Source organism: Bos mutus, chromosome 8 (genome assembly GCF_027580195.1).
Source record: "Bos mutus isolate GX-2022 chromosome 8, NWIPB_WYAK_1.1, whole genome shotgun sequence".
Taxonomy (NCBI): Eukaryota; Metazoa; Chordata; class Mammalia; order Artiodactyla; family Bovidae; genus Bos; species Bos mutus.
The window spans coordinates 50,594,352-50,620,498 of record NC_091624.1 but is presented as its reverse complement, the minus strand read 5'-3'; the positions used below and the strand labels follow the sequence as shown (position 1 = coordinate 50,620,498).

Here is a 26,147-nt window from a genome sequence, read left to right as displayed (position 1 = left end):
GGCTCTGTTGAGATTTGGGGACCTGAGGGGCATTCAGGAGTTGCAGCAGCCAGTGGTGTCTCTGGGTGTGGAGCACAGAAGATCTCAGTTGAAGATTAGAATTGCAGTGGATGGAACTTCTCAGTGAGGGTGAAGAGAGACTAGGGACCAAGAGGGGACACAAGCAACCTTGGTATTTAAGCAACAGGCACACCAGGAAGGCTGAAAGGGTATGAAGGATCAGAATGGCAGTGGGAACCCAGGGTTTAAAGGTGAAATTGTTTATACAGATATACATAAAGCACCTGAAGATGCAGACACTTCTGGTATGGGCAGCTAGGACACTGAGAGGAACAGGACAAAATTCCATGGGCAAAATTTGTACTCACTGGACAAGAAGTTTGAGTTTTATTTTCTTTCTTGACAAGTGACCTCTTCTTTCTTTAATCTACATTAGGGAGAGTAATTTGGTTATTTTTATCTATAACACATAATGTTAAAGCTTAAACTTTAGAGATAATTGTAGATTCACACTCAGTTATAAGTAACAATATGGAGAGGTACAAATTTAACTTTTTAGCAGCTGACTTTATTTCCACCATGGCTTCAAAATTTTCCATTTTTGTCCACTTTCCCTAATGGTGCTGATGGTGGGGGAAGAACTCTGTACATTCTAACTAGTGTGGAGATGGGCCAGGGAAGGAGGCCTCAAGGAGTGAAGGGCTAACTTCACTCCTGGGGCACTAAGAGAAAAGGGAGTTTTTGGTGGAGGTACCTAGGACACATTTTAAAGATGGAGCCTCTCAGGAGAGAGTTTTTGGATAGAAGCCTGGATTTGGGAATGAACCATGAGATGGGGTAGGTGCTGAAAAGCCTTTCTTCATCCAGGCCAGGTGGGTTCCAGGTCCAGCTACTGCAATGCAGCTGGGTGTTTTTGGGTATGTGTGTGGTGGGGGTGAAGGACACACTTTCAAATTTATATTTGTGCTCCATTCCACCACCAAAATAATCTAACATGCCAAACTGATGTCCCTTCTAACATGCCAACCTAACACACCACTTCTAACATGCCCCTTCCCTACTCAAAACTCCCAGCATGGTCCCTGCTGACTTTGCTGCTTCAGCCCTGGACTCCTGCCCTTCCCCACTGTGCTTTCTCTAACCCTGGGGTCTTTGTTTCTATAGTCTATGTCTGGAAGGCTTGCTCCACACTGGTACCTTTCACTGGCAACCCCCTTGGCCTTTCAGGTTTCTTTTTGGAGGGCATCTTCTCCAGGAGGCGATCTTTCTTCAGCCAGTGCAGGCTGCCATGCCTCCTTGGCCCCCGAGGATCACACTATGGTTACAGAAACTGCACTGTATTAGCAGTCTGCCAGGCAGTACATTCTGTGAGAGTAGGAACTGTGTTTTATTCGAGGCTGAATCTCCGGTGTCTAACAACAATACAGGGACCTAGTAGGTGTTGAGTAGGTATTTCCGCAAGAAAGAGTTCTGAGTATCCATCCTGCAAATGGGTAGGATGGAAAGAGAAGCGATAGGACTGGAGCCAGTGGAGTGGGTGGGTGGCCAGGGAGTCAGAAGAGGGCTGAATGCAGAGTCCTGAGGGCACCCCAACATTTTAGGGCTTTGGGTTTTGAGGAGCCCTCAGGAGAAGGCGATGGCACCCCACTCCAGTACTCTTGCCTGGAAAATCCCATGGACGAGGAGCCTGGTAGGCTACAGTCCATGGGGTCGTGAAGGGTCGGACACGACTGAGCAACTTCACTTTCACTTTTCCTTTCATGCACTGGAGGAAATGGCAACCCACTCCAGTGTGCTTGCCTGGAGAATCCCAGGGACGGGGGAACCTAGTGGGTTGCCGTCTATGGGGTCGCACAGAGTCGGACACGACTGAAGCGACTTAGAAGCAGCAGCAGCAGCAGCAGCAGCAAGAAGACTAGGAAGGAGTGGCTAGAGAGATCAGAGGAACCAGCATCCCAGAGACCAAGGAGTTTGCAGAGGCAGGGGAGGTGGTCCATAGTGCCAAGGTGGACCCACCCCTTCTACCTCTCCTCAGCGCGAGGGCGTGTGTGTGTGTGTGTGTGTGTGTGTGTGTGTGCGCGGCGCGCTCGCGTGTCTGTGGTGGTGGTGTGGGGGACAGTCGGGATCATCTGTGTCCCTAGAGTCCCGTGTAGCTGGAGCTCTCTTCAAAAGGCCTTGGAGTAAGAGAGCCTGGGGAAGGGAGGAGTGAGAAGGAAATTGTGACTCTTCTGGGTTCTAGTTCTGGCTGTACCGCCGCCGGTCCGGGTGAGCCTGGGAGTCCCTTTCTCTCCCGGCCTCAGTCTCCCAGTGGATACCCGGCGGACGCTGCGCGCCCAGGCAGGAGCTGGCCAAGGCCGGCGGAGGCAGGGCCCGGGTGGGAGCGGGACCGCCCACTGCGGCGGGCCGGGACCTCCGGGGCCCGCGGAGGCGGCGCGCAGGGCTCCTCCCCCGGGGCGGGGGTCGCGGCGCCGGCAGCTGGCAGCCCCGCAGCTGCAGCCTCAGCACCTGCCGCGGCCAGACGGCGCGGGCGGGCGCGGCCCGGCCGTGCGCCCCCCTCCTCGGGCTGCAGCCGCGGCGCGGGAGGCGGAGCCCGAGCCGATCCCGAGCCGAGCCGCTGGCCGAGCCTTGCCCGCGTCCGTGCCGCCGCCGGGCGGGGCCGCCCCTAGCCGAGAGCGTCAGCCCGCCAGGTCCGCGTCCGCGCGGGCGGCGCTTCCTTGCAGGTAAGGGCGAGGTCCCGGCGCCGCAAAGTTTTGGGGGGGACTGCAGGTCCCTACGCCCCGGGCCTGCGCCTCCGGGAGCTACAGACTGCCTGCCCCCGCAGCTTCCTCCGCGCCGCCCTCCGCCGTGCGCTCCGCTTGCACCACCGGCCCCTGGTGACCCGCGCCCGCCTCCAGTCCTAGAGCCCCCACTCCTGGCGGGGGGCGCGCGTCCCGGTCTCGCTCAGGGCCTGCGGTCGTTAAATCTTAACACAGTATCAATGTATTGCTTAAGTTTTCGAGATCTGCATGGCATAGTGCAAAAGAGCGGCAAACCGGGCGACCTGAGTTCAAGTGCGCCCACGGCCAGCGGCCAACTTTCTGAGTGACCGCAGACCAACTCGCCCTACCCCGTCGCTACGGCCACACCTGGACCGGGAGGGGTTTGCCAGGGGCGATCACCTGAAGCGTCCTGCCTTATTGCCACTTAGTGAGTCGCGGGGCACCCCTGAGTGTCTCAGTTCCACAGCTCCTTGGGGGTGTAGAGAAATGTTGGGACCTTACAGAAGTCAATCTCAGGGGTCAAGTTGCTAACCTGCAGCAGCTCTGGCTGAGCTTTAGGAGGAGTGTTGAGTCAGCCTTTGGAAATAGCGGATGCTCTCAGGGCGGGGAGCCAGGGGGCCCCTGGCTTCTGGTGGCTGCTCTGCCATTCACTGACTATGTGACCTTGGGCAAGTACCCCCTACCAGTTTTGCCACCCATAAAAAGGTGGGGGCGGGTGTTGAGTTCACTAGCTGATCGTTGAGATCCTTCGGCTATAAACCTGATGAAGTGAAATCTCCTGGTCTCTGTATTTGGGGAGGGACTATTTCACCAGGAATCCACACAGCACTTGCAAATAGGCGTTTAGGAAATAAAGGAGACATTGGCAGTTTGTTTCGATTCCTGAAATAGACATGGTAAGGATTGGTGAATGCTCACCTTTCCCCCTTCAGAGCTTTGGACCATCATAAAATATTTAAGGGCATAATGATTTGTTTTCAAAGTGGCTTGTAGATCAGGAAGCATTTCTGTTTGTGAGTCGGTTATTTTAGTAAAAACCTCAAATAGTTGTGTGGGGAAAAAATAATTCACTGATCTAAGGGTCCTAACATAGAGGCCAGCATCTCCTAGTTTCTAGTCTAAAGCCACAGACTAAGATGTTTTCCAATCAAGACAATTTGAAATCACTTATAGACCAGATATCCTTTGGTGGATGTTCAACATAGCTGTGATTGGAGAGGCCAACAGTTAGGCAAGTGCGTATTTTCCAGGACAAGTGAGTTCTGGTGCATCCACAGCAGAACAAACTCAAGGTGGCTAACTGTGACATCCTAGCAGTTGAACTTTGTCCTTTGCCCAGTCTCTTACCAACACCACCCACCCCCCATCTCCTGCTTGTGCTGCAATTAGTGACTCCCCAGTGTGTGGGTGAAATCCATTACTATGAAAGGATTCTTATGGAAGTGATTTTATTATTTGATTTCCTTCCTAGACTTCCCGGTTTTAAGTTTCAAGCTTTATGAAATCAGAGGACTAATGAGAGTGTGTTTTGGGACTGGAGCAGGAAAATGGCAGAATTGTGGCACATAAATCATAAATTTGCCTTTCCTGAACAATACTCTGTAATTGAAGCTAATTTGTTCAGAGCCTTCGATCTCTCAGATGCCTTCCAGTGCCACCAGTCTTTCCCCTCTTCATTTTTCAGTGGTTCAGCAAGAACTTTCTCAACTCATTCTGGAGGAAACAAAGAGGTAAAATACTGATGGGCTCTACCCTCAAGGAGCTCAGATTTTAGTGAGAAATAAAGAGAAATAGCACAGGGCATTCTGGGAGCTAAACCCTGGGACCTCTGGGAATGCCATGGGGAGTGAATTCTAACTGGGGAGACTGGGGACATGCACACCATGGAAAGTGGAAGGAAGAAGAGGATTCAACAGGTGGTGAAAAGTGGAAAGACCACTTTAGATCACAGCACTAGAATGAGCAAAGATACACAGGTAGGAAAGCACAGGGCCCAGACGAAGAACAGCAAGTCTGGTGGAAGCACAAGAGAGGGCAGAATGCCTCAGAGCAGAGGACAGTGGAAAGTGATTCAGAAGGCACTGACCCTGGGCTGGGATCCACACTGGTCTGGGGATGTTGGACCTCTGAGCCTCACTTTTCTCCTTTTTCAAAGGGGAATAATAATAATTCCAGACTCACAGGGTTAAATGAGGTCTTGTGTGTAAAAGTGTCTAACAGAGTGTTTGCGTACAATGAGTGTTTGATAAGTTAGTTCCTTTTAATAGCAGATTCATAGGCAAGTTCCCTAAATGTTGGAGTATGTAAATAGTACTTTTGTTTTAGCAATCTGTATTGTGTTAGAGGGCTTCCCTAATAGCTCAGTTGGTAAAGAATCCGCCTGCAATGCAGGAGACCTGGGTTCGTTCTGTGGGTTGGGAAGATCCCTTGGAGAAGGGAAAAGCTACCCACTCCAGTATACCGGCATGGAGAATTCCACGAACTGTATAATTCATGGGGTTGCAAAGAGTTGGACATGACTGAGAGACTTTCACTTTCACTTTTCGTTGTGTTAGAACCCCTCCACCAGGACGGAGTTCCTATGACAGTGTGATTTGTATTCAAGATGCCTCCTGATTGAAGGTGTGGGGGCTTTTTGTTCTTTGGAGGTTGCTTGGACCATAACTGACATCAACAGCAGCCAGTGACCTGCAAGTACTGTTCAGTGGTGGAAGGCTACAGAGGGATAAATTGGAAGATGGAATCTCTGCCTCCCACAAGCTTATCATTAGTGCTCAAGGACCTGGGTTTGGGGGACTTGACTGCCAGACACAGTTATAAATAGATCAGTCTTGTCCATATATACTGGGAACTGGGTGCCTGCTCTCATCTGCCTAGTGTAGGGAGGGGCATTTGTAGTAGCCAAGGAAGAAGAAGAGGACAGGGGGGTAAAGGACAGCATTGCAATACCTGGGTAGCGCCATGTAGCATCCAAAGCACTATCCTTCATTTGCTTATTCAATAGTTATTCATAGAACATTCTCTGTGCCAGAGAATTATTCTAGGTGCCCCAGGAATACACTGGAACAAAAGGCAAGATCCCTGCATTCCTGGAGTATATATTCTAGTTGGACAAACATAATAAACAAACAATACATAAATAAGATAATTGCAGGTGGTGCTAAGGGCTGGGAAGGAAATAAGCAGGGTAATGTGAGAGAAGGTGGGTAGTGGAGTGCTCCATTTGAGGGTGGGCAGGCAAGGCCTGTCTGAGCCATGGAGAGGCAGCGAGAGAGGGAGCCAGTCATGCCTGAAACTGAGAGAGGCAGCCCAGCTCTGGAAGAGGTGGGGTAACTGTAAAGAAGTGTGCAGACTCTGGGGCCACACCGCCTGGAGTCCTGGCCCCCTGACAACTAAATATATTCCACGGTCAGGTTATATATAGTCTTCTGGGTTTCTTCATCTATAAACTGGGGGTAATAATCCTACTTGATAGGGTTGCTTTGAGGATTACATGTGTTGTTATATTAGAATAGAGCCAGGGATGTAGCAAGCTTCCAGGCAGAGGGAACAGCAGATGCAAAGGCCTGGAGGTCTGAAGGAACTTGGTGGGTTCTAGGCCTAGATGGGCTGTCTGGACAGATGTCATCTTCACTGTTATTAAGGAGACTCTGGAGCAGGTTGTCTGCCCCTTGAATGTAAAACTATGTTTTTGGAGTTTTGGAAAGAGACACATCCAGCCAACCACCCTCTCACCTTCAGGACTGGGCCCCGGGGGTGTGGTGAGCTGCTGTTTCTGCTTTGGGATGTCTCACTGTAGACCCAGTTCTGCAGGTAAGGTGGAAGCTGGTCTGAGAGAACTGGCCACAATGAACTACAGAGGCTGGAGCCCTCAGGCATCCACGAGTCAGTCTGCTTTGGTGGACACAGTTCAAGTTCATTAAAGTTGTTGACAGTTCACTTAAAAAAAAAAACAAAAACCTTGTCTCTGCATCCCTTCCCTGTAGGCTCCTCCTTTCCTCTCTGTCCCTCCTTCACTTCTCTTTTCCCTTATCTCCTCTCTCTCTCTGCAACTCTGTAGAGTAATGCCCATGGAGGTACCCAGGGCACCCCCATAGATGTGCCCAGGGGAAGCTTGACTGGGGCTGAGCCTGTGGTGGCATCAAAGCTAGCCTTGCCTGCCTGCTGTGGGATCCCCGATGGCCAGCATTCCCCTCCCCCTCCAAGCCAGGAGCCGCACAGCAGGGGAGAATGATCATCTTGTTCCCTTGATCCCTCCGTCCTTAAATCTAATCACTCATCAAGTGATTTTTTTACTTCTAAAGTCTCTCTCAAACACATCCTCCTCCTTCCACTCTCTCTCTGAGTGTCAAACTTGTTTCTTCTAACATGTGGTCCAGAGGCCTTCAGTGGGTCCCTTGTATATGGGGAATGAAGTCCAGGGACCTCAGCCTAGCGGACACGATGGGCTGTCTTCATCCTGCCTCAGTCCCTCTTCTCCTTCACCCTGTCCTCCATGCATAATCCCTACCCCCCGCACCCAGGGCTAGGGCTTTGCTCATCCATCCATATGGCCCCTCTGCCTAGCATTCACCTCAGCCCTGGTGGTCTTGCCCTCGCCTGAAGGCCCAGCTCAAATCTGATTTGTCCTGGGAATTGTCTTCCTTATCCCCTTGTCCCAGGCAGGATCTTCATCTTCACCAGACCTCCCTTCTGCAGTTGGTACCTCTTATGAAGCAGCATCACTGTCAACCTTGAAGGATTCTGTGTGTGGCCGCTTGTGTATTTGGCCATGGCCTTGAGAAGTCCTTGGGAGGGTGGGCATAACCCCCCTCTTACCTCTACCCCACAGCCCTTCTCACAGAGCCCAGCCCTAGTGATGACTTTGCCATACTGGAGTAACAGAAACTAGTGATTTTATGAGTTCTGAAATGGTTTGAATCAGGCCAGAAACATGATGCTAATGCACAGGGGGTGTGGTCCTCAGCTAAATTCCCTTGTGACATTCAGATGCCTCAAAATGTAGGCCCTTCATTTGGTGAAGACTTGATGTAACCTCAGAGATGAGTCTGAGTTTAGCTTATTCAGTATGGCCTATATTATTAAATGGGCCTCCCTGGTAGCTTATTGGTAAAGAATCTACCTTCAATGCAGGAGATGCAGGTTCGATCCCTAAGTTGGGAAGATCCCCTGGAGAAGGAAATGGCAACCTGCTCCAGTTTTCTTACCTGGGAAATCCCATGGACAGAGGAACCTGGCAGTCTACAATCTACCGGTCACAAGCACATAAGTGTCAGACACAACTTAGTGACTAAACAACCCATTTTAATAAATATGCTATGTAAAATTTGAAATTTCAAGTTAGACAGACTTGGTAATAATTGTTCATATTGTAGAAGGATTCTGCCCTATACTCAAAGATTTGATGTGGGAAACTTTCAAATACCAAGCATGCCTGTGTACTTAATACCAATCAGTATATAAAGTTCTGATTTATGCAAAGCTGTTGTAGCTGTACTTCTACGATAGTCCAAGATACACACCAAACTTACCACACATTCATGGAAGCAGGGTAAAACAGTCTTACATTTATTTTGGTAACTACAGATTATATTATGCAGCTCTGCAAATGTAAGGATTTTTTACAAAGTTAACTCTCTGCTTGAAGGACCATGGGCAGCCTGATTTAGTGCCTGGCTGATCGATGTGAGGGCAGTAGCGTTATGTTCACTAAAGTGAAACAACATTTTCAGGGACCCACTTGATGTTTGGAGACCTTTTTGGCAGTGGTTAGAAATGGTTCAGGCTTCCAGTCATTTCATAAAGTGGCTGCTGAATGATGTGTGTGCTTAACACTGGTTCTTATGGAAAAAAGAAAAAAAAGAAGGAAAAACTCTAATTACAGGCTAGAAATGGTATGGTGGTAAATCTAAAAGTATGAAAGTGTGTTCTTTTGACCTCTCTTGAAGAATGATTGGAGAAGCTCAGCCTTTTCAGCAAAAGCGTAACATGGCAAACTGTCAAAATCCTGAACAGAAAGAGCTTCAGAGGAATTCATCCGGATGCAACAGTGCTTAGTTCTCTGAGACTTAGACTTAAGAGATGACAGATGTGCAGGCAGACGTGAAAGGCTGCACTTCCTGTTCTCTGAGTATCCAGAATGTAGGGTGTAGGCTAGAACTTGTAACATCCAGTGGTAACAATGCCATCCGCTGTCCCCGCCGGGGTCGACATGGTTAAACTTCTGGGCTACTGCTTCGTAGTTCAGTTTATTCCATATATATGATTCAGAAGGGTGCAAGAGGAAAAGCAGTTATCAAAATAAAGATGAGGGTGCCGTTTGTTTGTTCTTATTGAAAGTAATTCAGTTGGTAGCTGGAGTCTGTGTTCTGTCTGGTTTTCACTGGAGAAGGGCATCAAGCCCAGGCTGTTCAGGGCTCCTCTGGGACTGGTGCACGTGCTGTTGGCCCCTGGCCAACTTACAGGTGATGTCTGTACAGAAGTATATATTTTTCCTCTTCCTTCCTCCTTGGGAATGTGGGACATTTTGAATATAGAAACAGGAAGAATTGATTGTTTTCTTTTTGGAGCTCATTCCTGGGTAGTGGCAATACTCAGTGCTTCACAAAAGCTGTGTAATAAGTTTTAGTGAGAGCGTTCCCTGTCTGTATGCCGAAAACCTAGATTCACACAGGATATTTTAGCCACAAGGCACAGACCTTCAAACAAAGTTGCCAACCCTGAAGAAGATCAAGTGTAGCCTTTGTTTGGCGCAGGAATTTCCCTAGCACACCCAGCCTCTGCGCACGGACCTGCCTGTCCCTGAGGCATTCCTAGTCCCTTGTCAGTTGGCTCTGATTATTAGAAGGTTCTTCATTATGCTGAACCCAGCTCTTCCTCCAGGCAACAGCTGCCCCATTGGCCTTGATTCTGCTCTTTGAAGCCCTGTACAAAAATCCATTTCTTTTCCCATGACAGCCTTTTTAGCCATTTGGACATTCAAAGACAGGGATAAGTTCCCAGAGTCTTTACTTCTTTAGTCAGAATGCCCCCAGTTTATCCAGTCCCCTGGAAAAGACAGAGCTGAGAATTGGACACAGCTGTGCAGGTGGGGTTCAGGAGCCTCACTTCAGAGTCTGTCCTTGTGTTAACATACCTGTGGCCCAGCTGGGCTCCCTGTGAGCCCGTTTTTCAGTCACTCAGTCGTGTCCGACTCTTGGTGATTTCATGGACTGCCACATGCTAGGCTTCCCTGTCCTTCACTGTCTCTTGGAGTTTGCTCAGATTCATGTCCATTGATTCCATGATACCATCCAACCATTTCATCCTCTGCTGTCCCCTTATCCTTCTGCCTTCAATCTTACCCAGCATCAGGGTCTTTTCAAATGAGTCAGCTGTTTGCATCAGGAGTTTTAGCTTCAGCATGTGTCCTTCCAATGAGTATTCAGGGTTGGTTTCCTTTAGGATTGACTGGTTTGATCTCCTTGCTGTCCAAGGGACTCTCAAGAGTCTTTTCCAGCACCACAGTTTGAACGCATCAATTCTTCAGTGCTCAGCCTTCCTTATGGTACAACTCTCACATCAGTACATGACTACTGGAAAAACCATAGCTTTGACTGGATGGACCTTTGTCACCAAAATGATGTCCTGCTTTTTAATACGCTGTCTAGGTTTGTCATACCTTTTCTTCCAAGGAGAAAATGTCTTTAATTTCATGGCTGCAGTCACAGTCCACAGTGAATTTGGAGCCCAAGAAAATAAAGTCTGTCACTGTTTCCATTTTTTTCCCCATCTATTTGCTGTGAAGTGATGGGACCAGATGCCATGATCTTAGTTTCTTGAATGTTGAGTTTTAAGCCTACTTTTTCACTCTCCTCTTTCACTTTCATCAAGAGGCTCTTTATCCTCTTTCCTTTCTGCCATAGGGTAGTGTCATCTGCTTATCTGAGGTTATTGATATTTCTCCTGCAGTCTTGCTTTCAGCTGTGCTTCATCCAGCCTAGCATTTTGCATGATGTGCTCTGCATATAGTTTGCTATCAGCTGCTTCTTCTGGGCTTTACATGGGCCACTGGGGACTGCATGCACGTTGGTGTCACAGAGACCAGGTGGGCCATGGAGGAGTGTCCCGGATCAGTGGCTGACACAGAGCGGCTCTGGGTGAGTCTGCCCCATCTCTATCTGGGACTCAGATCCCTCATCAGTCCCATCACTCCATTACTTTTTTCTGGCTGCTGTGACAAACCCCCACAACTTTGACTTAAAACAACAGGAATCTATTCTCTCAATAGTTGTGGAGACCAGAAGTCTGAAATCAGGGTGTCGGCAGGGCCATACTCCCTCTGGAGGCTCTAAGGAACCATTCTGTCTCTGCTTCTTCCAACTCCTGGTAGCTGCTGGCACTTACTGAGTTGTGGCTGCTTCACTCCAGTTTCTGCTTCCTTAGTCACATTGTCTCCTTCTCTTCCATCCATCAAATCTCCCTTTGCCTCACTTTTATAGAGACATGCGTGCGTGCTAAGTCATTTCAGTCTTGTCTGATTCTTTGCGACCCTGTAGACTGTGGCCCACCAGTCTCCTCTGTCCATGGGATTCTCCAGGCAAGAATACTGGAGTGGGTTGCCATGCCCTACTCCAGGGGATCTTTGCAACCCAGGGATCGAACTCACCTCTCTTATGTCTCCTGTATTGGCAGGCAGTTCTTTACCACTAGTGCCACCTGGAAAGCCCGATAGATTAAAGGCCAACCTGAATAATCCAGGATAAGATCCTTAACTTAATGCAGTGACCCTGTTTCCAAGTCAGCTAACATTTTCAGTTTCTTGGGATTAAAGCGTGAACATTTTTTTTTTTTTAGTGGGCCTTTGTCTACTTTTTTTGCTTTTTTTTTAACTCTACTTTTTCTACTTATGTGACTATCCTTCTTCTTCTTCTTTTTGCATTTTTAAGCTGTATTTTATAGATGAAGGAACTAAGTGTCAGGGAAATTGCCTAAGCTAAGACCTCTCCACTAATACGAGGTGGAGCTGGGGTCAAATTCAGTTCTCCTGACACCTCTCATGACTGTTCGTTCTCTCAATTATATTTGGACCCAGCTCTCCAGGTCAGCCTTGAGTCTTCATTCTGCATGTTTCATGTCTCTTCCTTCAGCATCATGGCTGCTACTCTGAGGGTGCTGAGCCTGCTCTAATCCACTCCACCATAGATGTAGGAGGGGCTCACGGATTAGGCTGCCAGGGAAAATGCAGGTGTTTCTAGTCCACCTGTCATCTTTAGGCATGCTCTGGCTGATCAGGGGGAGTTTTTATCAATGTAAAGGAGAAGCTGTGTCTATTAAAATATTCATTACCAGGTCTTAGACTTAGGGGAGATCCCACAATGAACATGCTCTGGGTAGAGAAGGGACATGTAGAGGAAGACTTAATGTCCTTGAATTTCCCCTCTAATTTAGTCCAAGTTTGACTCACTGAACTCGAGGGAAATTATTTATATTGTCAGTGCCCAAGTTCATGTCTCTTTCTATCAGTGATGAGGCAATGGTGCTTTGCAGCGCTGAACGCACATTGCAGTGTGATCTTGCCCTTCAGCTAGCTGAAGTTCACAGTCCTTTAAGTGGGGTCTTCCATCTGCTGCTGGCTAATGAGCTCTCCAAATGCAATGCACAGCAAAATATGCTTCCCTGCCCCTCCAAAAGTGCGTGCACCACTTCGTTTGCACTTGACATTCCAGAGTACCAGAGAGGCCTAGGGCAAGCAGGAGTGTTGGGTCTGTTGAGGCAGGTGGGGGAGCTGAGAAGAAGCAGAGGGAAGGGAGCGGCTGGGAGGACCTGGCACCGAGCAGTGCCAGGCTCTCTGCTTGTGGCCATCACTGCTGATCTAGGATTACGGCTCACACCTGCCCAGAGCGGCCTCCTGGACCGCTGCTCCACTCAGTTCAATATGCTTTGCTAAGAAAGGCCTGTGTGGGGAAGGGGACAGGAGGGTTCAGGAGGGGAGTGGAGACAGGTGAATCAGATGGCTCTTGCCCAGCCTGGAGGAAGTCAGTGTGGGGCAAAGTGCTGCATGTTACAGAGACTAACAGGAGCCCAGCAGAGGGCTGGCCATGCCTCGGGTGACGGCTGGGAAGGCTTTGAGGAGGGACTGGCATTTGAACTGAGCCCTCAGGGGAAAGGCAGATAGAGCAGTCCACCCAAAGGTGCCCTCAGTTGTGTCCCCACCAGGACCCTAGATTGCCCCCTTCCTGGTCATCCCACTGGACATGACCTGGATAAACCTCAGGTCTGAAAGGGACCTTCAGTTCAGTTCAGTTCAGTCGCTCAGCCGTGTCCGACTCTTTGTGACCCCACGGACTGCAGCACGCCAGGCCTCCCTGTCCATCACCAACTCCTGGAGTTTACCCAAACTCATGTCCATTTACTTGGTGATGCCATCCAACCATTTCAATGTCCAGTAAAGCAGATATTCCACTTTACGGCTTGGAGCCCTAAGGGCAGAAGAGGGGGAGCATGTCAGAGATTTCTACTCAATTTATTTGCTGGATGTAAAGAACATCAACTTCCCATTTTGACAAGACTTGTTTGGTGTAGCCGCTTGGAAATATCCCCACATCAAAGTGTCCTGCGTTGTCTGGGAGGTCTCTTCCAAGCTAGGAGAGCCCTCCTCCCCAACTCTGTCATCCCTCCTGGATAACACTCCCTGGGATCTGTGGTCATGGGATGTTTCCATGTAACCTGCCCCACTTGACTGTGAGCTTCTCCCAGGTAGGGACAAGCCTGGTTCAATCTAAAGCCAAAAAGAGGCCTGGTCCTGGGCAGAGGCTTGTCATACAGTGTTGACTGATGAAACCAAGGGCTATGGTTCTGATGACTGCCTTGCTTGCATCTGGCTCCCAGCTGCCCCATTGCTTTTAAGTCATCAGTGCTATCCTCTAAGTCGAGGGCAAATACGGGCCTCTTGTTTCTCTGTCTTATACCTGTTTCTGCAGTGGGTCTAGCCTGTCAGCCAAGTGCTCGTGAAGGGTGGTGCCTGCTCTCTGCCTTTTCAGAGGGTGGGGAGGCTGCAGACCTAACATTCAGCATCTGGAGCTGCTGCCTGTCACCCTGAGATATGGCCAGGGCTACCTGTGACCTCACGCAGTAGCAAGCACCTGGGCTTTGGCTTCAGTCAGACCCAGGTCTACTAGCTGTGTAAACTGAGACACATAATTTACTTGTTTATTTAATTGATTATCTGTGAGTGTTAAGCTTATAGAAGACACAGAGAGGACAGGATTGCTGTTTTCTACCTGTATGTGGTTAAATATTCAATAAGAGTCAATTTCCTTTTTATATTATCTGAAGGGCTGTCATGGAGAAGAAAGATAAAGCTTGTTCTCTGTGTTAGAGGCTGTCCAAAACCAAAGTTAGTTATCCCCCAGTTTGTCATCCTTTCTAAGTTCCATCGAACCCCTCAGCCTCCTAATTTCTCAAGCATTGCTAACATCTTTGATTTCTTTCTCTCTTCCACCTGCTAATTACCACCAGCTCTCTGTGTATTTGGAGAAGCTGCTTCCCATGTCTGAGCCTCTGTTTCCTATATGTCTATGTTAGTCACTGAGTCATGTCTGACTCTTTGCAACCCTGTGGACTGTAGACCGCCAGGCTCCTCTGTCCTTGGAATTATCCAGGCAGGAACACTGGAGTGGGTTGCCATTCCCTTCTACTGCGAATCTTCCTGACGCAGGGATCAAACCTGGGTCTCCTGCATTGCAGGTGGATTCTTTACTGAGACACAAGGGAAGCCCATATGTGGACTAGATTATTTCTAGGGTCCTTTCCAGCCCTCCAGTGCCACACAGCCATGGACTTGGAGGAGATATCCCACTTCCAAGGGTAGAGAAGCCCCAGAAAGATGGTAGGAGCTATGAAATTGCATTTAGAATCAAACCCCATACCTGCCAGAGCTGCTCAGAGGGCGCAAATAAACCTTGTACACACCAGGACCCACAGAGACTGACACAAAACTGTGTTTGAGTGTCTGCTGCAGAGGTACAGGTCAGCAGTGGACTGCTGCAGGGGCAGGGCATCTGGGTGCAGTAGACCTGGGTATGGCATAAGCCCTCTTGGAGGAGGTCACCATTAACCCCACCATACAGCTACCAGGGCTTACACAGAACTGGGGAAACAGACTCTTGGAGGGCACAAACAAAACCTTGTGTGCACCAGGACCCAGGAGAAAGGAGCAGTGACCTCACAAGAGACTGACCCAGACTTGCCTGTAAGTGTCCAGGAGTCTCAGGTGGAGGTGTGGGTCAGTGGTGGCCTGCTGCAGGGTTGGGGGCACTGAGTGTAGCAGTGCATGCATGGGACCTTTTGAAGAATGAAACCATTATCTTCATTGCCTCCACCATAGTTTGGCCTCAGGTCAAACAACAGGGAGGGAACACAGCCCTGCCCATCAACAGAAAGTTGGATTAAAGATTTACTGAGCATGGTCCCACCCATCAGAACAAGACCCAGTTTCCCCCTCAGTCAGTCTCTCCCATCAGGAAGCTTCCATAAGCCTCTTATCCTTCTCCATCAGAGGGCAGACAGAATGAAAACCACAGTCACAGAAAACTAACCAACCTGATCACATGGACCACAGCCTTGTCTAACTCAATGAAACCTAGAGCCATGCCGTGTAGGGCCACCCAAGACGGACAGGCCATGGTGGAGAGTTCTGACAAAACATCATGCACTGGAGAAGGGAATGGCAAACCATTTCAGTATTCTTGCCTTGAGAACCCCATGAACAGTATGAAAGGCAAAAAGATAGGACACTGAAAGATGAACTCCCCAGGTCAGTAGGTGCCCAATATGCTACTGGAGATCAGTGGAGAAATAACTCCAGAAAGAATGAAGGGACGGAGAACACCCAGTTGTGGTGATGTGACTGGTGCTGGAGGTAAAGTCTGATGCTGTAAAGAGTGATATTTCATAGGAATCTGGAATGTTAGCTCCATGAATCAAGGCCAGTTGGAAGTGGTCAAACAGGAGATGGCAAGAGTGAACATCAACATTTTAGGAATGAGAGAACTAAAATGAACTGGAATGGGTGAATTTAACTCATATGACCATTATATCTACTACTGTGGCCAAGAAACGCTTAGAAGAAATGGAGTAGCCATCATAGTCAACAAAAGAGTCAGAAATGCAGTACTTGGATGCAGTCTCAAAAATGACAGAATGATCTCTGTTCATTTTCAAGGCAGACTATTCAGTATCACAGTAATCCAAGTCCATGCCCCAACCAGTAATGCTGAAGAAGCTGAAGTTGAATGATTCTATGAAGACCTACAAGACCTTCTAGAACTAACACCCAAAAAAGATGTCCTTTTCATTTTAGGGTTCTGGAATACAAAAGTAGGAAGTCAAGAGATACCTGGAGTAACAGGCAAATTTGGCCTTGGAGTACAAAACGAAGCAGGTCAAAGGCTAATAGAGTTTTGCCAAGACAATACACTGGTCACAGCAAATACCCTCTTCCAACAACCCAAGAGAAGACTCTACACATGGACATCACCAGATGATCAATACTGAAATCAGATTGATTATATTCTTTGCAGCCAAAGATGGAGAAGCTCTATACAGTCAGCAAAAACAAGACTGGGAGCTGACTGTGGCTCAAGTCATGAACTCCTTATTGCCAAATTCAGACTTAAATTGAAGAAAGTAGGGAAAACCACTAGACCATTCAGGTATGACCTAAATCAAATCCCTTACGATTATATGGTAGATGTGACAAATAGATTCAAGGGATTAGATCTTATAGACAGATTACCTAAAGAACTATGAATGGAGGTTCATGACATTGTACAGGAGGCAGTAATCAAGACCTTCCCCAAGAAAAAGAAATGCAAAATAGCAAAATGGTTGTCTGAGGAGGCCTTACATATAGCTGTGAAAAGAAGGGAAGTGAAAGGCAAAGGGGAAAAGGAAAGATATACCCATTTGAATGCAGAGTTCCAAAGAATAGCAAGGAGAGATAAGAAAGCCTTCCTCAGTGATCAATGCAAAGAAATAGAGGAAAACAACAGAATAGGAAAGACTAGAGATCTCTTCAAGAAAATTAGAGATACCAAGGGAACATTTCATGCAAAGATGGGCTTGATAAAGGACAGAAATGGTATGGACCTAACAGAAGCAGAAGATATTAAGAAGAGGTGGCAAGAATACACAGAAGAACTATACAAAAAAGATCTTCATGACCCATATAACCACAATGGTGTGATCACTGACCTAGAGCCAGACATCCTGGAATGTGAAGTCAAGTGGGCCTTAGGAAGCATCACTATCAACAAAGCTAGTAGAGGTGATGGAATTCCAGTTGAGCTATTTCAAATCCTAAAAGATAATGCTGTGAAAGTGCTGCACTCAATATGCCAGCAAATTTGGAAAACTCATCAGTGGCCACTGGACTGTAAGAGGTCCATTTTTATTCCAATCCCAAAGAAAGGCAATGCCAAAGAATGCTTAAACCACCACACAATTGCACTCATCTCATGCGCTAGCAAAGTCATGCTCAAAATTCTCCAAGCTAGGCTTCAACAGTATATGAACTACAAACTTCCAGATTTCAAACTGGATTTAGAAGAGGCAGGGGAACCAGAGATCAGATTGCTAACATCTGTTGGATCATCAAAAAAGCAAGAGAGTTCCAGAAAAACATCTACTTCTGCTTTGTTGACTACACCAAAGCCTTTGACTATGTGGATCACAACAAACTGGAAAATTCTTCAAGAGATGGGAATACCTGACCACCTGACCTGCCTCTTGAGAAATCTGTATGCAGGTCAAGAAGCTACAGTTAGAACTGCACATAGAACAACAGACTGGTTCTAAACCGGGAAAGGAGTACGTCAAGGCTGTATTGTCACCCTGCTTATTTAACTTATATGCAGAGTACATCATGAGAAATGCTGGGCTGGATGAAGCACAAGCTGGAATCAAGATTGCAGGGAGAAATATTGATAACCTCAGATATGCAGATGATAGCACCCTTATGGCAGAAAGTGAAGAAGAACTAAAGAGCCTCTTGATGAAAGTGAAACAGGAGAGTGAAAAAGCTGGCTTATAATTTAACATTCAGAAAACTAAGAACATGGCATCTGGTCCCATCACTTCATGGAAATAGATGGGGAAACAATGAAAACAGTGGCTGACTTTATTTTGGGGGGCTCCAAAATCACTGCAGATGGTGACTGCATCCATGAAATTAAGAGGCTTGCTCCTTGGAAGAAAAGTAATGACCAACCTAGACAGCGTATTAAAAAGCAAAGACACTACTTTGCCAACAAAGTTCTGTCTAGACAAAGCTATGGTTTTTCCAGTGGTCATGTATGGATGTGAGAGTTGGACTATAAAGAAAGCTGAGTGCCAAAGAATTGATACTTTTGACCTGTAGTGTTGGAGAAGACTCTTGAGAGTCCCTGGACTGCAAGGAGATCCAACCAATCCATCCTAAAGGAGATCAGTCCTGGGTATTCATTGGAAGGACTGATGCTGAAGCTGAAAACTCCAATACTTTGGCTACCTGATGTGAAGAACTGACTCATTGAAAAAGACCCTGATGCTGGGAAAGATGGAGGAGAAGGAACAACAGAGGATGAGATGGATGGATGGTATCACTGACACTATGGACATGAGTTTGAGTAACCTCCAAAGGTTGGTGTTGGAGAGGGAAGTCTGACGTGCTGCAGTCCATGGGGTTGGAAAGAGTCGAACTTGACTGAGTGACTGAACTGAACTGAACTTCCAGCCCTAGCATGACATTTTATTTTACGACATTGATGGATCATCTACTGTGTGGAGGGTGATGTTCCAGGCCTCAGGGCACATAGGGATTGAAAAACAGTCATCTGACTTTAGAGGTCACAGCCTACTGTGGGGACAGACAGGCAAAGCAGTGTGATGAATGCTGTAGTAGGAAATGAATCCAGAGCTCGGGCGGGTGGGGGTGGGGGGATCCAAACCAGAACAGAAAGAGACCAGCTACTTGAGGGACATATGGGCTCTTTGCCCTTAGGGAAGAATTATCTAGGAATGTTGCCTGCTTGAGTGATGAAGACTGGTTCCTCCCAGGTGGCCTTAGGATTTTAACTTTTTATTGGAATTATCAGTATGGAATATCTCAGCAGAGAGGGCAGGTAGTAGAGGCCTTCTTTTCTCTCTTTTCTTCTTGCCTCCATGCAAAGAAAAAAATCCAGACCTCCAAACTACACTGACCTTTATGCACAGAAGTTTCTAGGATATATGGCATAGTTTAACAAGTACCATTTGTGTGACTGAGAAGCGTCTAAGTCGATGCAGAAATGCAGGCCTAAAGAGAATTAATCCATCTTTTGCTGTGATTGTGTTCAGTAGCTAATTTTCAAAGTTTCCATTTTCCCAGCTGTCTGGATGATAGTTAGATGCATACATGTGCACTCTCATCCCTTTTCTTGTATTTATTCTGCCCAATTTAATTCGGTTACATTCTATAAGCATTTACCAATTATAAGTTAAGCCCCATGTTGAGAGGCTATGGGTACAAGAGAATATATCACCATCCAGAGGTTTCTCTCTAGCTGGCCTGGTAAGACTTATAGTTAGGGATCAGCAGAACAGAGCCATCTATTCACTGGGGGTTGCTGAGGAGATTGGTGTGAGGCCAGGATTCCTGCCCCCAAAAGAGAGGTATACAGAGATGGATGGTGTGGATGGGTCTTAAGAAGGACTTTGGAGGAGTCTGTCTGCAGGGCAGGGAGTACAAGCAGAGTTGAGATGCAGGGAAGAGAGCAGTTCAGCAGGTGAATTCAGCAGGAGCTAACTTTTCAAAATCGTTCTCAGCCCCTCATTCACATGCCTTGTTAATGAAAACATTCTTTCAACACCTGACTCTTTAGCATGCCTCAGGACCTTTGCTAATGCTATTCCCTTTGCCTAGCCTGCTCTTTCCCCTTCACCTGCCAATGAAACTATGAGTTATCTTTCAGTTCAAGTGTACTTCTGCTTTTGGGGCCTCATTGACTTCCCTTCTCCCGGCTTCTTATAGTGTTTCATTTATATTAATACTTTAGCACCTGGAGCATTACAGACCCCCAAGAGATGGCAGGTGAATAGATGGCTGAGTGAATAAATGACTGATTATGGGGTTTTTAGTCTGGCGTACTTCAAGAACTGTGAAATGTTTGTTGAGAAAGGAGTGAAGGGCACCAAGATGAAAATGTGGGTGGCAGGTGCTGAGCAGGGGGACCCTGGGGCTGCTCTTGGATGTGGGGTGGCAGAAATACCTTTTGGAGAGGGGATTGGACTTTGGCTTTCTGATGAATAGAAGTACACAGTTAAAAAAAATTCTCTGCAAAAATACTGTAGACATAAAACATTTGGAGAAAAGTCTGCCTCCAGAGTATTCAAAGGACTACAGATAAAAGCAGCAACACCCCCTTTATAAATCTACTAAATTAAGGATCAGTGAGCAACTGGAGGAAGTAGCTCTGGTACTGCCGGGAAGAGAGCCTGGGATAACCTTTCTGGAGGCCTTCTGCCTGCATCTAAAGCCGTATAAACTTACCCAGGGTTTCACCCAGCAGTGCCGCTTCTGGGAATTTATCCTAAGAGAATAACTGGAGACATATCATGCAAAGATATTTATCTCAACATTATTTGGAATACAGACATTGACAAGATAAACCAAATGTCCAGCACTAGAGGATTAGCTTTATAAGTGGCACTCCTCCCTATAAGGCATAAAAAATAATACTGTAGAATAATAGACATACACATGTATATAGAATATTGTTCTAAGTGGAAAATCAGAGTACAAACCAGTAGGTACAGTAAGTTCCCAATTATGTCGAAAATGTACATTTTCACACAAAAAGGCTGGAAGGGTAATTCGCAACTTGTAGATTACAGTGGGGGCTTCCTTGGTAGCTCAGCTGGTAAAGAATCTGCCTGCAATGCAGGAGAGCCTGGTTTGATTCCTGGATTGGGAAGTTCCCCTAGAGAAAGGATAGGCTACTAACTCCAGTATTCTTGGGCTTCCATGGTGACTCAGATGGTAAAGAACGTGCTGACAAAACGGGAGACCTGGATTCAATGCCTGGGTTGGGAAGATCCCCTGGAGTAGGTTTTGACAATCCAGTCCAGTATTCTTGCCTGGAGAATCCCATGGACAGAGGAGCCTGGTAGGCTAAAGTCCATGGGGTTGCAGAGTCAGACAAAACTAAGCGACTAAGCACAGCACAGATGACAGTGGATAATTTTTATTCTTTCCAAATAAGAAAAAGTTTAAAATTTTCTACCAGACACAGGTATCACTTTAATTATCAGAAGCGGGGAAAACGACTGTTATTTAAGAAGAAGAGAGAAGCTTTTGGAGAGCATTCTTCGAACTTCAGTGGGTTGAAAGCAAGCTGGGCACATCGTTTATCTTGCAAATTCCTGACAGGTAGTGTTTTCATAAGGGAGAGTGGTCTTAGGTCCATTTGTGAGAGTGTATTTATAGAAGTGAGAGCTTTGGGGGAAGGAAATAGATTGATTTTTTTTTCCCCTTGAACTTTTTAAATTGTTTCCACTCCATTTGTAATTGAGCCCAGGCAGCTATTCTTATTTCTTCCTTTCTGGACACTGCATGAGATCTAAAAATGTTAACTGGCTTAGGATGTGGGTTTTGCTTAAAATGATCCCCTTAAAGTCTCCACTAGACTTTCTCTCATGCTTAAAAGAGGGGGTCCCAAGAAAAGCTGCCTTTTGCATGTATTTTGCCCCCTTATCTTTGGGTAACTCTGGATATTCCCAATAACCAAGTTGGGAACCACCTTTGCCTTACTGTGATCATGGGTGCCATCAGCCATGGGTCAGGGACTCAGGAGGAGGTACCTGTGCTGGGTGCTGTTTGTTAGGAAGGTTTATTTAAAGGCCAGTCTGGCATCACTGTATCCTGTGGACGTAACATTAGTCTGCAGAAAAGGAGATCAGAGCTGGGTAGAGTCTCTTTAAATATTAATTGGAGTGATGCCTTTTGCCACACATCTCCAAAGAGCTTTGAGCATTTCACAGACATTACCTCATCATTAATTTTTGTGGTGTTCTTGAGTGAGAAGCTGATGGTAGGTACTACGGTCTCCATTTGGGGCAGAATATATAGCATATTTTTGTTTATTTATTTATTTTGGCCATGCTACATGCATGCAGGATCTTAATTCCCTGACCAGGAATCGAACCCATGCCCCCTGCAGTGGAAGCCCTGCTGGGAAAGTCCCAAGCATATATTTTAAATAGTTAAAATGTCCAGTACTGGACAAACTCCTAAGCACTTATTAGGAGTTGTCCTAACTAGATATCAGTTGATTAAAAAAAAATAGAAGCTTTTGTTTGTTTGTTTGTTTTTGGTGTCTTTATTCACAATCCTCCTGCGTCTTCCGTGGATTAAGTTGCCTTCACTGCTTTTTGTTTCACCAACGTTTATTGAGTGCCTACTGTGAACAAGGTACAGTGCTGTGTACTATGGCTAGCAGTGAAGTTTAACCTCCTTAATCCCACACTGAAGGCCTTTGATGAGATGGCTTATACCTGCCTATGTACCCTAAAGCCCTCCATCCTACTTCACATACCATTTGAACCTCACATCCCTCTTGCTGAGCTGGTCTTCAGGATAGCCCTGTGCCTAGCATCTCCCTTCTTCTCCAGCCACTGTCCCCAGTGCCCTCCTGTCTTTCACAGTCTGGTCACCTCCTCCACTGAACCTGCCCTACTATCAGCCTACTGTTTCCACAGCTGTATGTCATCTCCCATCATCAAACCCAGGCTTTCTACCAGCCTCTTTGTTGTGGTCCTTACTAATTTTTACTTTGTATTTTAGTGATTTATGCACACTCTTGATGATATTTCAAGATTCCTAACTGCAGGGAGAGTCCATTTCATCTTTCTATCTCTCTCTGTGACTTGTTCATGTTAGATGTGCAAGTATTTGTTGTATAATGGAATGAAATGGGTGTAATTTCAGGCCAGAGTTCACCAGTTTGTGCAGGGTCCTGCAGGGTACAGAAGACAGAGATCATTGATAGAACCCTGCTTGGCCTGAGCCCTCCTTTGATCCTAATCACTGAGGCCCCTCGCTGCCTACAGACCTATTCTGTCCTCTCATTGCACTCACACCATTTTTCAGCTAATATATATATATTAAAAATAATTCCTTTCTCACGGCCTTCTAGGAAGACACACAAAGAGACAGTTGGAGTGGTTTTAAAAAGGTTACCTCTGTGCTTATTTCTTTCTTGACCTCTGTTGTACAGATCATTCACACTGCCTGGGACCCTAGAACTTCAAAGGTCTTCATCCAGAGCATCTCTGTTCATGAGCTGGCATGGGGGCTGGTATCATCTCGTGCTCCACCTGTGGCAGGCTGTTGAAGCTGGGCAGGTTATTTAATCTTCCCATGGCATCATTTCCCCATCTGTTAAGGGGGGATAATGTGCTTGAGGGTGACCTCCCTCCCTGGGATGCTGTGAGGCTTATCGACTTATTGCTGTTGCTATTAACTTGAACGGAAGATGGCTGGGCAGAAACAGTGAGAGACCAGGCACAGAATAAATTCTCCAGCCATCAGATGGATGCCTCATGAGACCTCAGACATCACCTTCTGTGTTGCCCTTGGCACAGAGGAGGCCAGTGTGCTATTCAAGAACCTCTAGGATTTCCTCTCTCAGCCAGCTCAAGTGGCTGAGGTCTTGAGAATGGCATCTGGAGGGCTTCTGGGCTTGCTGAGCTGAAAGGAAAGAGGCCAGACTCATGTTAAGGACATAGCTGCAGCTGCCCAGTATCAGCAAATATGTGGGACCCAAGCCACAAAGACCATCCAGCTTTGCCCACATGGCCTGGCAATCAGTTTTTCTTGAGCTCATTGACGAACTCCGGGAAGGTTATTTGATAGTCACATTCTTGTGGCCACAATCTTTGGAATGTGGCCTTTTATCTTTAAAAATAGCTGTGTGCTGGGAGGCCCAGGTGCAGTGTCCTGGGATGGGAGGGAGGTGCCAGCATTGGGAAGAGGGGCAGATTTCTTTCCTTGGAGGACTCTCTTTCACTCTGCTGGACTGGTGAGTTGATGTTTTCTCATTCTGTAACCTGTTCTGTTTTCTCTGTTTTCTGAGACTTTTCTCAGAAAGGGAATGGTGGTGTTTTGTTTTGTTTTTAATTGTAGTATCTTTGTTGTATATTTTTAATCCATTTTTATGGCATATTTGTTCTTGAGCACTTAATATTATACACAAAACCCATTTAAGTAAAAGTTCTTTCAGTTCTCATAATTGCAATTTATTTGTTATACATTCTGAAATTTGGTAATTATTTCACATGTTTTGTGTTTTGAAACTGCAGTGTCTTTAATCATTTTATACGAAGGGCAGACATGGCTCAGACGGTAAAGAATCTGCCTGCAATGTGGGAGAACTGGGTTTGATCCCTGGGTCAGGAAGATCACCTGGAGAAGGGAAGGACAACCCATTCCAGTATTCTTGCCTGGAGAATTCCATGGACAGAGGAGCCTGGTGGGCTACAGTCCATGGGGTCACCAAGAGTCAGAAACAATTGAGTGACCAACACTTAATCTTTTTATATATAGATGGGATAATCATTAAATACTTTTGGGACTAAATTGCCAACAGGTTTTCAAGATTGTGAGATCATAGAACGTAAGACCCGACACTGGAGATTTAGAGGTTGAATATCTGTTGCACTTGGTGCAGTGATGTCCTGAGATGGTAATGAGCGGTCTTTAGTTACACAGCTAACTAGCGACAGAGTCAGGACTTGAACCCAGGGCTTCTGACTCGCTTCTCCAAAACTCTCTGGTCTACCTTGTAGAATTTAGCTTCTGAACTACACAATAAGGAAAAAAAGAAAATCACATTCCAACTTAATTTTTCTGTGTGTTTTAACCTAATTAAAGATGAATTTTCTAGCTTTAGGAATGCCTGTGCCATGTACCACAGCAAATCCTCCTCTGTTAAATCCCTGGATTCATTTTCCAGACTGCATGGATGATCCTTAGAATGTGGTCCCTATCAGTGTTACCAGGAGCTTGTTAGAAATGCAAAATCTCAGCCCCACCCCAGACTACAGACACAGAAACTCTGGGGGTGGGGCCCATTTGTCTTTTAATGAGCCCTCCAGGTGATCACATACTCAGTTCATGCAGTCGTGTCTGACTCTTTGTGACCCCATGGACTGCAGCACGTCAGATTTCCCTGTCCATCACCAGTGTTTGGAGCTTACTCAAACTCATGTCCGTTGAGTTAGTGATACCATCCAACCATCTCATCCTCTGTTGTCCCCTTCTCCTCCTGCCTTCAATCTTTCCCAGCATCAGGGTCTTTTTCAATGAGTCAGTTCTTCACATCAGGTGGCCAAAGTATTGGAGTTTTCAGCTTCAGCATCAGTCCTTCAAATGAATATTCAGGACTGATTTCCTTTAGGATGGACTGGTTGGATCTCCTTGGAGTCCAAGGGACTCTCAAGAGTCTTCTCCAACACCACAGTTCGAAGGCATCAATTCTTTAGTGCTCAGCTTTCTTTGTAGTCCAACTCTCACATCCATACATGACTACTGGAAAAACCATAGCTTTGACTAGACGGATCTTTGTTGGCAAAGTAATGTCTCTGCTTTTTAATATACTATCTAGGTTGGTCATAACTTTTCTTCCAAGGAGCAAGCCTCTTAATTTCATGGCTGCAGTCACCATCTGCAGTGATTTTGGAGCCCCCCAAAATAAAGTCTGTCACTGATTCCACTGTTTCCCAATCTCTTTGCCATGAAGTGATAGAACCAGATGCCATGATCTTAGTTTTCTGAATGTTGAGTTTTAAGCCAACTTTTTCACTCTCCTGTTTCACTTTCATCAAGAGGCTCTTTAGTTCCTCTTCACTTTCTGCCATAAGGGTGGTGTCATCTGCATATCTGAGGTTATCGATATTTCTCCCTGCAATCTTGATTCCAGCTTATGCTTCATCCAACCCAGCATTTCTCATGATGTACTCTGCATATAGGTTAAATAAGCAGGGTGACAATATACAGGCTTGATGTACTCCTTTTCCTATTTGGAACCAGTCTGTTGTTCTATGTGCAGTTCTAACTGTAGCTTCTTGACCTGCATACAGATTTCTCAAGAGGCAGGTCAGGTGGTCAGGTATTCCCATCTCTTGAAGAATTTTCCACAGTTTATTGTGATCCACACAGTCAAAAGCTTTGGTGTCGTCAACAAAGCAGAAGTAGGTGTTTTTTCTGGAACTCTCTTGCTTTTTTGATGATCCAACAGATGTTGGCAATCTGACCTCTGGTTCCCCTGCCTCTTCTAAATCCAGCTCGAACATCTGCAAGTTCATGGTTCACATACTTTGGAAGCCTGGCTT

General features: G+C 46.5%; 1 protein-coding gene across 1 annotated transcript in view; it reads left to right on the top strand.

Moving 5' to 3' along the window:
- Positions 1–2,413: 2,413 nt before the first annotated feature.
- Positions 2,414–26,147, top strand: part of FRMPD1 (FERM and PDZ domain containing 1) — a 109,059-nt gene continuing 85,325 nt past the window's right edge. Inside the window, 1 exon segment of the mRNA XM_070375627.1 lies at positions 2,414–2,720. The gene's annotated coding sequence lies outside the window, so the exon portion shown is untranslated.